We start from the raw sequence: 10,570 nt of genomic DNA, 5'->3' as shown, positions 1-10,570 counted from the left end.
AAGAGTAAAAGCTAATAATTTTGAATTGAAGCCTGCACTATGTCAGATGGTACAACAATCACATTTTGGGGGAATTCCAAGTGAAAGTCCACATGTGCATCTAGCACAGTTTCTTGAGATCAGTGATATGTTGAAGATAAATGGAGTTTTTGATGATGCAATTCAACTTAGATTATTTCCTTTTTCTTTGAAGGACCGAGCTAGAGAGTGGTTACATTCTTTGCCACTGGGTTCTATCACAATATGGGATGAACTTTTTCAAGCATTTTTAACTCAATATTTTCCACCAAGCAAGACAGCTAAGCTAAGAAATGAGCTAACTTCTTTCAAACCTATAGATGATGAGAGCTTGTATGAAGCATGGGAGAGGTACAAGGATTTACAAAGAAGATGTCCACATCATGGGATTCCTAAGTGGATGCTTGTTCAATACTTTTACAATGGAGTTTCACCAGCTATTAGAAGTACAATTGATGCATCTTCTGGAGGTGATCTTATGGAGAAATCTGAAGATGAAGCTTTTTCTACTCTAGATAAAATTGCTTATAACAACTACCAATGGAGTTGTGAGAGGAATGAGATCAAGAAACAACTGGTATGTTCGAGCTTGATGTTGTGAATATGATTAATGCTAAGTTTGATGCTTTGACAAGGAAGATGGACAAGCTAAGCATGAAAGTAAATTCTTCAGTTGGAGGTTCAAGTAATTTAGTAGATGTTGGAGCTGCAAATGTCAACTGTGCAACTGATTTTTCTACATTTAGTCAAGATTTTTCAAGTGAGCAAGTAGATTATGTGGGAAACTACAATCAAAGACTAGGTGGTAACCCATTTTCTGCAACTTATGATCCAACATGGAGAAACCACCCCAATTTCTCTTGGAGAGGTAGACAAGGACAACACCAGGGTATCAACAACATCAGAATTTTTAGCAGAATATAGGTCCTCCTCCTGGAATTCCCAAATCTCAAAATGGGCCTACTCCACCACAACCACAACAACCTCCACCACAACAAGCACAACCAAACAAGACAACTAGATTGGAAGCCATGATTGAGACTCTATTAGTGAGCCATCAAAGTCAACAAGAAACGATTTCTCAATTAGCATCTAAAGTGGATCAAATGGCAACACACAACAAGATGTTAGAGAATCAAATAGCTCAACAGGCTAGCTCTTCAAATAGTAAAGCTTTTGGGAATCTTCCTAGCCAACCTGAGAATCCAAGGGAGCAGTGCAATGCTGTTACTTTAAGAAGTGGAAAGGTAATGGGGGAAGAACAGGAAATTGAAGTAAAGTTGAAAGAAAAGAAAGATTAGTGTGAGAGTGAATCCACTTCAACTAAAGCTAAAGCTAGTAAGGAAGCAAATGAAAAGAAAGAAGATAAAAAGAAAATAGAAGAGAAATATGTGCCTCCTGCACCATACAAGCCACCATTGCCCTTTGCTCAGAGGTTTCAGAAAGCACAATTAGATAAGCAGTTTGGGAAATTCCTTGAAGTTTTAAAGAAGTTATATATCAACATTCCATTTACCGATGTCATTTCTCAAATGCCTTCTTATGCTAAGTTTTTAAGGGAGATTTTATTAAATAAAAGAAGGTTGGAAGATTATGAAACTGTTGCACTTACTGAGGAGTGCAGTGCTATATTGCAGAATAAGCTCCCACCTAAGCTGAAAGATCCTGGAAGTTTTTCTATACCGTGTCACATTAGAGAAACAAGTATTGAGAGAGCATTATGTGACTTGGGGGCTAGTGTTAGCTTGATGCCGCTTTTCATACGTGAGAAGTTAAAGGTTGGAGATCTAAAGCCCACAACTATTTCTTTGCAGTTAGCTGACATATCTATAAAGTATACAGTTGGGCTTTTAGAGAATGTGCCATTAAAAGTTGGGAAGTTTTTCATTCCAGTGGATTTTATTGTACTAGAGATGGAGGAGGATGTAAGAACGCCCATCATACTTGGAAGGCCATTTTTAGCCACTGCAGGAGCTAATATAGATGTAAAGAATGGGAAATTGAAGTTGACAGTGGGGGAGGAGGAAATAGAGTTTAATTTATTCCAACATTCTAAGGAACCAGCTGTGATGAATTCTTGTTATAGGGTAGATGTTATAGAGCATGATGCTAAAACTGAAGTTACTAAACTAGAGGAAAATCAAGCTATTCCAATGCAATGCAATCAGTATAAAGCGCGAAAGAAAAAGTCAACTTCACCATCTCATTTGATTAACAATGAAGCTTCGAAATTTAAGCTCAAGCCTCCATCAAAATCACTCAAAAGAGGAGATTCATCTAAAGTTTGTAAGAATATTCTTCAAGATATAGTTGGGATTCTGAACAAAGCAACAGGTATTTTCAAATATAATGGGAAAAAGTTGAAGTATAAATTCATTTCAGCACCTTTTGTGAAGGGAGGTCATATTTTCCAATTCCAACCACCATGAGCTTTGAAAAGAAGGTTAAGCTTAAGACATTAAATAAACGCTTCTTGGGAGGCAACCCAAGCGTATCCTTTTATAGTTTATTAATTTTCTATTTCATCTCATTTTAGTTTTTACCCTTATTAAGCTCAAAAGCGATATTTGTTTATCTTTTGTAGGTCATTCATGAAGATTGGGCAAATTGAGACTTGTAGCAAAGAAAGGAAGAATTGAGAGGGAGCAAGTATAAAGCAAATTCATGCATTTATCTAGTCCCTGTGAACAGTAACACTTTTAAACTTGTGCTAAATTGCTGATATTGAAATCTACTTGATAGCACGTGTTTTATTTTGTGTCTTGTGTAAATTTTGTGAAATGCAACTTGAATGAGGATCAATTTTGATATTTAGGACTAATGTGAGCTTTATTAAAGTGCAAAAATAGTGTTTGTTAAGTTTTACCTTTTAGTGTATATATAGTTTTTATAGTTTGTTAGAATTTGTATTTTTTGTTTAAGTTACTGTTTATGTTACTGTTCATATTGCTTGAGTAGTCAATTTCTATGTCTTTTCTGCAATTTTTGAATGCTTAGAACTTGTCTCAAATGCTAATGAAAATGTGCTTTAGGTATAAGCTTAGGAATAAGACTATTTCATTAAGTTTGCAAAGGGTAATCACAATTTGTGCCTAATTTGAGCTAATTACCACATGCTTGTATTATGCTTGATAAGTTTATGAGACATGATGAGCTTAAATTCTTCAATTTTGTGGTGTTAATGTGTATTTGGTAATTGTTGAGGGTCATAATAGCATTCCATAGCATTTGGACTGTTTTTGGCAAGTGAAATCACAATTTTTCTCAAAACCTGCTGAAATTTGCTGATGATATTACTTACCCTAAGCTGTACCCTATGCAAATTCTGCTTAACCCTAAGCAAATTTGTACTTGACCCTAAGTAACACCAGAATCGTTAGTTCAGCAATTGCTGCATACTTACCCTAAGTTGTACCCTATGCAAATCTTGCTTAACCCTAAGTAAATTTGTGCAGACCCTAAGCATTACCCAGAATCTTTAATTTCAGTAATTGCTACATGCTTAACCTAAGCAACTGCCCTATGCAAGTCATGCTTAACCTTAAGTAATTTTGTGCTTACCCCAGCAAAATGCCTTGTGCCACTAGTAGACCCACCAAAGAAGTGAACAACAAGAAAGCCTTGACAGAGCTTGAACGAAGAATGAGTTTAGTACTAGTTTTAGTTCTTCAATTCAGTTTTAGTTTCTGTTTTAGGTTTATTTTGTAATCTGTTTATTTTAATCTTCAAACTTTAGTAATAGTTGCAATACTTTGGTAATTAGTTTTTATGATTATATTTGCATTCATTTCCTTTAGTTTATTTTATTTTATTTTATCTTCTGATATGGATATAGTTATTCTATGAATGCTTTTTCGTTTAATTCTTGATTTAACTGTTAGATCTTGTTTCATTACACTTTTTCATCTTCTTGCACATTATTTTTGTACTTTATCTTTTATTCAATCCTAATTTTGTTGATATTGATGAGTTACACAATTTACTTTGAGCTGCATATGTTTAACATCATTTTGAGGTAACAGCTTACCCTTCTACTATTTATGCTTATGGTATGTTGCCAATGCTTATGCTTTTGCTTACCCTACGCAACAGGTTAAGCAACATCTTAAGCAGTGAAAATTCATACATTTGGGATACTTTTTCACATTTTTCTCTCTAAAGCTTCATTGTTAATATCATTTTGAGCTAATTTTGGAATTCTTGAGCTTATATTGATTTAATCCCCAATTGTATATATTTCATTAATTGATTAGTTCACACAATTTTGCCCATCTTTGCATTCATTTTAAACATTGAGGACAATGTTTCATTTGAGTTTGGGGGTGAGGGCAAAATTTTTGCAAAATTTTTAAAATTTTCTTTAAAATTTTCATTCATTCATTTATTGCATTTCATTCATTCATATATAGATAATCCATTCACTTATACATATACCACACACGTGTCTATACTCATACACATACATCTGCATATAGTTTTCATATAGATTACACTTAGTTTTAATTTGATTTATGCATTCATTTTAGGATCATGCATATCATATAAATAATTTTTTTACCTTGTCTTTAAAGGATTGAGAATTGCTTTAAAGAGCAATTGAGCTTACTTTTAGAACGGTTTGATGGATTGAAAGTTCTGGATAGGTGCAAGGTTATTAGATCCTTACCTTAGTTTATATCTTCTTAGCCAAGGGTTACCCAATCAATTGCATTGAGTTTGAGTGCTTAGAGAAAACTCTAGGGTAAGAAGTAGCTAATTAATGTCTCACCAATCCTAAAACAATCCTTCTAAACCTTTCAAGGCGAAATCATAGCATGCACTTGAAAAAAAGAAATGATCTAGGCTTTCTTTAAATTTTAAACCCATATTTTAGCCTTAGCCAACCTCACTTAAAAATTTCCCTTTGGAACCAATTTGAGCCTACATTTATCCCTCTTATTTCTTTGGAACCCACATTAATGCGTAGCCATAAACCCAAACACTTACCTACCCTCCATGAGAATAATTCTTTGAGTGATAGATACACTTAAAAAAAATAATTAAAAAATAATAAAATATATAAAAATATATAAAAATTAAAAGAAAAAGAAAAAAAAATATAATAATTAGTTGGGAGAAGTGACTAAAGTAAAAAGGCTAGCAAATTCAATTATGGTATGTAAAGTAATTCACCACCCAAGTACATAAAGAAATAAGTTTGGGGGTGAATTGAAAGGGACAATTGTAATTCAAAGTCAATGTTATTTATGTAGTCCCTCCAAAAGCTTCAAAATTATATGCTAGCATTAGTGAATAGTTGTAAAGTTCCTTCTCCCATTTGATTATTAAAAAAAAAAAGAAAAAAAATTTGTGTCTTGATCTTTCAATAATTTGATTATTCTCATATTTTGTTACCTTTATCCTTTCCTTGTTAGCCACATTATCACCCCTTTAGCCCCATTACAACCCTTAAAAGTCCTTTTGATCTTTTGATAGTGTTTTGCTACATTAGTAGAGATTAGAATAGGAGAATTGCTTATGGGATTGGGATATCATTAATCCATTCATTTACTTTCATCATTATTTGAGACACTTTAGTTTATGGATTACTCTATAGTCTATTTAGGCATAATTATTCTTTGTGATTGATTAGTTTGGGCTGGATGATATGGATAATTGACCCAAGGCTAAGCGGTGATAACTTTGGTAACGATTGAATTCTTTGTACCTTGAAAGTGGGTATATGGTTTGTTGGTGGCTAAAAGTAAGCTTGAGAGTTGGATAAGTAATTTTCATAGATTTAAGGTAAGGTATTCCAAATTGCATTAATTTGCTTGAGGAGAAGCAAAGGTTTGAGTTTGAGGGAATTTGTTGCACTCATTTTATATAGGCATTTTAGGGTAGTTTTGCATCCATTTTGCCCTTATATTTTAGTATATTTTATGTTTTTAGCTTTATTTTAACTTATTTGTTAACATTAGTTACTTTATATTTGATTTTTATAATTTTATTATTTTTAATAGGTTTTTGTGGTAAATTGAGGGTCAATGAGTATATTAGAAAGTGATTTGAAGAAATTTGGAGCTCTTTGAGCATGGAGGAAAGTTAAAGAAATCAAGCCTTGAAAAATCAAGTTAGCCAAAATTTGCTTGAGACTTTCCTTACAATGTTGCTTAGGGTATGTCATATTGTTTAACCTTAAGCCTGGTCAAGCCGCAAGTCAAGCACGGCTTAAATCCTACACATTCAAGCTTTCATCCTAAAACCTATCTAGAATTGCTTAAGATCATGCTTGAGATCCTGCTTAGGGTAAGCAGCAGTGCTTAAGGTGCAGCACAAGTCAAGCTGAAAGTCAAGCATGAGCAGAAAAACCCATTTTATTCCAAGCCTGCCGACATTTACTGAGGGTCTGCCTAACCTTAAGCAGACAGTGCAACCAGAGGCTAAAATTTACGGAAGAAGCTGCTTAGGGTTAAGCAGTACCCTAAGCAGACTGTCCAGAACGTGAATAATGCTGCTAACTTGGATAATTTTACACCTCATTTCCTATCCACTCCTTGGCTCTTATCTATTTTTAGGGCAACCTTTGAGACCATATAAAAGCATCATTTTCTAGCTTTTGCCACAACAAAAAATGGGAAAAAAACAAAGAAAAGAAAAAAAATCATAAATAGAGAGAGGAGGAGGATGCCATTTTTCTAAGGGAGGAGCTGCTACAACCATATTTGGGAGCTCCAGAAATTAGAGTTTTGGGTTCTTCTACCTGGGTTTTTCTATTTTTAGTCCTCTTATCATGTTTTTCTTCACTTTTCTATCAATCTTTCTTGTAAATGCCAATATGAGTGAGTAAACTCTTTGGATTTCAGAGTTGGGAAATATGTTTTAGATTAATTTGTGGATTTGGACTGGGTATTTTCATATTTTATATAAATATGAGTTTTGATTCCTTCCTTGTGTGCTTGATTTACTTGCCCAATGTTGGTACCCATTGGGTATTGTGTTAATCTTTGATTGAAAGATCGAAAGGTGAAAGTCATTGATAGATAATCAAGGATTGGAACTTAAAATTACCTAGATTTAGAAATAAACTAGGATTTTAAAAGGATTAATTAGTAGTTACAAAACTTAATGGGTTTTAAAGTAATCAAATAACATACGAAAGTAGGTTTGGTTATTTTAGAACACACTTTGGTTTGCTTGAAAAAGATATCAAAGGAATTTAGAATCAATCACCTTTAAACTCTATTTTTCCCTAAAAATAGGAATACCCAAGATAAATCTCAATTAATTTAAGCATAAACCCCCAACTCTGGAATCACTTTTAACATAATTAGACTTTGATTTAAATTACCCGTTATTAATTTAGTTTAATTGCAAACTAGATTTAGAATTTATTTGTTTGCTCTTTACCCATTCCAATTAGATTAATCAATTTACTTTGCTCATTTACATTTACCATTTATTCATCAATCATTAGCCCAAATAATCGCTTCATTCATAGTTTGGTATTCAAACGGCAAATCCTCGTGGGAACGATACTTGACTCATCACTCTATTACTTGAGACGACCCGTATACTTGCTGAGACACATCATATTGCTTAATTATATCCATATTGTACTTGTATATCAAAAATTCAGAAAATTTTTGCAAATTTTGAAAATTCTTGCAAATTTTGAAAATTCTAGACTTTTTAAAAAGGCTTTTAACTTAGAGTTGTAATCAAAATTTTGATGAGCTAATAATTGAACTCCCTGGGATTGAGGAATGAATGTATCTGGATAGGCAAAAAGGCTTCAATATGTTGTTTTTGAAAAGCTAAATCACCTAAGTGGAGTTAAATTAGTTAAACCCGTTCATAGCTATTAAATTGTCACATTGAACTTGCAAAATTTGGAGAAAATTTTCAAAATACAAACAAACCTAAAAATGTCTCACCAGCTCTAGAACATGTCTCTTGGACCTATCAAGGCGAAATCCTAACTTATGCTTGTTAAAGAAATGATTAAGGTATTCTTTGATATAGCCTAATTAAGTTGTAGCCGCCCTTAGTCACAATATATCCCTTGTACCCAACTTGAGCCTATATTTTTACCTATATGATTTTCCTTATTTACCCATAATTATTGACCTAGCCCCTAGCCTAAACACTCACCTCACCTTTTTTAGGAAGCCTAATGCATGAAGGATAGCTATATCAAGTGCAAAGAAAACATGAGGAGAGGGTGTAAAACTCAAAAAGAGTGCAAATGTGCAATTGAAATCAAAGAAAGATCTGCCTTTCCAACCTAGCAAAAGCAATGAGTTTGGGGGAGAGGACAAAAGGGACACAAAAAAAAAAAAAAAGGAGAGAGAGTCCCAAGATAAGAATCATAGGAGCATGCTTGCAACTATAACAACCAAGAACTCCTCCTCTCCATACAAAACTAGTAGTATAAACTTGGTACACTTAGTACTTTATGCATAGATGCTATCCTCATATTTTCACTACTTAAAACTTTTCATTGGTAACCAAATCATTATTCCTTAACCCCATTACAACCCTTTTAAAGACCTTTTGATCTTTTGAAAGTGTATGCTATATTAGTAAAGATAGGAAATTGAGACATGCCTATGGAGTTGGAATTGAATCAAACTCACCACAATCATACTCAGAAGAGGCAACTTGGGGGAGTAAGTGTTTCTTAAGTCTATCTTGATGAAGCAGGTTATTTATGACTTATTAATGGCTTTGCATGGAGGAATAATTAGTTAAAGCACCATGAAGGAGGTGAGGCTCTAAACAAATAGTTGTTGAAGTCTCTATGCCTTGAAAGAGGGAAATTGGTATGAAAGATGGAAGGAGTTTAATTATATGCAAGTTGGAAATTTGGCTATGTCTCTACTTTTCCCTTAAAAAGTGTTTCAAAAAGAGTTTTGATTTGCTTGAGGACAAGCAAAAGTTTGAGTTTGAGGGTATTTGATACACTTATATTATATAGATTTTTTTAAGCATAATTTTATAATATTTCACAGCATTTAGATAGGTAATTGCTTGTATATTTAATAATTTCATTAGCTTTTATAAATTTCATTGATCTTTACTAAAATCTATGTTTTTACATATTTTTAGGTGTTCTGAAGGAAATTCAAGGCATAAGAGTAGAAAAGAAAGCTTGGAAGAATTTAAGAAGTAAAGTAAGTTACTGATGCACTTTACACGAATCATGTAAACACAGCCTTGGACCTGTGTAACCTCCTGCCTGGTGAAACTTAAAGAAGTGCAGAAAAGCCACAGTACACAGGTTGTGTAAATTAGGTCGTGTAACCTTCGGAGACTTGTGTAACCTTCTGTTGCCAAAGCTTGAGGAAGTAAATGGAGCATGCACAAGTACACGGGCCATGTAAGTTGACCCGTGTAAGCCTTCAAGACCTGTGTAACTTACTACCCCCCATCCAAAAAGAAGCCATCAGCTCCAGTAATTTACACGCCCTAGGCCGTGTAGTGACACACAAGCTGTGTACTACATTTAAGCAATTTTTTAAATTCGATTCCAACTCCTATTTTGGCACACCAATTAGACTTCTAATGCCCTTAAGATTAATTTTTATCAAAGAAACAAACACTCAATCCATTGATAAAGCAAGATTAAAACTATAACAAAGTTGAGGTATAAAATCTAAAATTCAAGAATTATTCACATAATTAGAATTCTTTTTTAGTTTCCAAGTTCACTTTTTTTCTTAACAGTTATTCATTTTAGTTTAGAATTTACCCTTTCATAACTTTTGATAGTTTAAACAGTTCGGATTGCTATGTAGTTTAGTACATAAACTTATAACTCTGCGTGGAAATGATACTTTACTCATCACTTTATTACTTATTAGCGAACTGTGCACTTACAGTGGTTATAAAACTAGGAAAACATGTCACACCTTACCCCTCTGTAAGGCATAACATGATCCCGTAGAATACCTAATGAACTACCGAACTTCACCTACCGATAACTCATTAAGTACCCTACAAGGGATTTTAAAATAATTTTCTTACTTTTGTTAAGTAGTGAGCATTTTCTAATAGGTATTAAAACATTTAATTAAAGTGGAAACTAGTTAAAATTTTTGGCCCATTTTATTTTCTCGCAAATTTTATAAAAATTTTGGCAGAGTTCCGTCTGTATTTTGAGAAAACAGTTCTTCAAATACCTGAAAAAAACACTTCCAATAATTTTTCTCAACAACTTCTTCAATTTTACAATCAATCTCAATCAATTTCAACTCATTTCTCAACTTCCAAAAATCAAATCCACCATTTTCAATATCCAACAATCATCAAATTCCATTAATGAATTTCATCAATTCAAAATAAAATACTACAATTCATGTTTCATTAATGATAAAATAATTTATATACATCACTGCAAAAATTTACATTGAGAGAAATTCAAACTAAAATTTATTACAAACTTAATATAAGCTTTGTACAAGCTGCTCAAGACCAAATTTATATGTCCATACAATTGCATGCAATACATTCATCAAAATGAATATTTACAGTCAGGGTATAAATTATACCTGAATACTTCATGCTGGTA

At 33.0% G+C, this 10,570-nt stretch overlaps 1 non-coding gene across 1 annotated transcript; it reads right to left on the bottom strand.

Moving 5' to 3' along the window:
• Positions 1-301: 301 nt before the first annotated feature.
• LOC131171028 (small nucleolar RNA R71) lies at positions 302-408 on the bottom strand. The gene has a single exon (XR_009141783.1). It is a non-coding gene; the product is annotated as a small nucleolar RNA R71 (small nucleolar RNA).
• Between the last annotated feature and the right edge of the window lie 10,162 nt (positions 409-10,570).

Source organism: Hevea brasiliensis, chromosome 11, assembly GCF_030052815.1.
Source record: "Hevea brasiliensis isolate MT/VB/25A 57/8 chromosome 11, ASM3005281v1, whole genome shotgun sequence".
Lineage (NCBI taxonomy): Eukaryota > Viridiplantae > Streptophyta > Magnoliopsida > Malpighiales > Euphorbiaceae > Hevea > Hevea brasiliensis.
The sequence above is the reverse complement of the archived record's forward strand: the minus strand, read 5'-3'. Positions and strand labels throughout refer to the sequence as shown.